This window comes from Alligator sinensis, unplaced genomic scaffold (genome assembly GCF_000455745.1).
Source record: "Alligator sinensis unplaced genomic scaffold, ASM45574v1 scaffold1229_1, whole genome shotgun sequence".
Classification (NCBI taxonomy): Eukaryota; Metazoa; Chordata; order Crocodylia; family Alligatoridae; genus Alligator; species Alligator sinensis.
This window is the reverse complement of record NW_005842843.1, coordinates 219,904-221,428: the sequence shown is the minus strand read 5'-3', so window position 1 is coordinate 221,428 and position 1,525 is coordinate 219,904. Positions and strand designations below refer to the sequence as shown.

At 47.8% G+C, this 1,525-nt stretch overlaps 1 protein-coding gene across 3 annotated transcripts in view; it reads right to left on the bottom strand.

Moving 5' to 3' along the window:
- The window catches only part of RFTN2 (raftlin family member 2), a 77,097-nt gene that overhangs the window by 53,252 nt on the left and 22,320 nt on the right, over positions 1-1,525 (bottom strand). The gene's annotated exons all lie outside the window — the stretch shown is intronic.

Below are 1,525 nucleotides of genomic sequence, written 5' to 3'. Positions count from 1 at the left end.
ACTGAGGCATAAACTGTGGATAGGGTGGAGAGCAGTGGCAGCAGGGGTCAGGAGAATCAGAAGCAGGGGTCAAGAAAATCTGGTGATCTCTTCACCTGTCCCCACCCCACACACACTACTCCTAACCAGCAAAGGAACCAGCAGGGAGTTACATAGCATTTAGTTACACAGGGAGTTGATAGCATTTAGCACCCCATCAAGAAAACAAAAACCTCTCTCATTAGTTCAAACTCTTCTTAAACAACTTTTTCCAAGGAAGGAATGCAGTCATTACCAGCTGTCCTGTTGATTAGCTCTAAAAAGCCCTAAGTGGACACTGTCCTGTCTGCCTTACACAGACAAGCATCAGCTAGCCTACCAAGTGCTGGCTACGGTCTGTGCTGTGGGAGAGGGGAGGGGGGAGAAAAGGGAATCCAGGCAGACACTGCTGTGTCTGTAGTCTTTGCTGGGGCTCCAGCCAGGGAGCAAAGGGGTGGGGCCAGCCTATTCTCTGGAGCAGAGAGCCCCACCCGGGGCTGCAAAGCATCTGGAAAGCTGGGGGACTCTGGTTTAAGTTAAACCCAGAAGGGGTCTGGGACAGACATTGCATAAAGTGGTTCGAGCCAAATCAGTTAAGTCTGATACTACATTCAACCAGGTTTATCTCAAACCAATTTCAGCTATTTTAAAACTGTTTTTGTGCACTGAACATCTGTTCTGTTACAGGTGTAAACCAGTTTCTGATCACTTAAACTGGTTTATGTGTAATGTATGACTCTAGCCTAGGAGAATCCTGGGGAAGTTCTGGGTACTGACCTCAAAAAACATGGTAGGTCTGGATACTCTACCATCCACGGTTGGTGTTCTGGCAGCAATGTAATCCTTAAAAGGTGAGGGTTCTACTTGGAGGGATACAAAAAGGGACTGGACAAATTCTTGGAGGAAGGCTGCATCAGTAGCTACTAAACATGGGAGTTAGGGGTCCATCTAGCCTCTGAATCAAAACTTCCAAGACTTTAAATGTTAGAGACTGCAAATGGGAGAGCAACAGGGAAAAAAACCCCTGGTTATGCCCTGTTCACTCTTCCTTTCAGCACCCACTCTCTGCCACTGTGATACAGGCCTATTACATATGCCATAAAGTCAGCCCATCAAAAAATGCTATAAGCCTCCCTTAATAGGAGGCCAGTGGGGACACATCAACTGATTTCTTGGGACACAAAAAGAAAACAGGAATGGGAGTGAAGGTTACAGGTTCAAAACAAGGGATCCGGAAGGGAATGCCAAGCACAACACACCGGTTGGTGCCTGCTGCCTCCTGAACAAATCGAGGGAGCCTGTGGATGCTGACCAGTGAAATTCTGCCCAGATATGTGAACAGAGGAGTGACAGGAAGACAGCCCTACACACACGCAGGTTCCCCCCAGCCAGAGCCTCCATCCTGATCTTGTAAATGGCCAGCTTGTCCAAATCCAAGAGGAGGTTGACCAGGAGGTCCCAGAGCTTGGTGGGGCCATGGAAGGGGAATGTATAAAAAAAAAAAAAA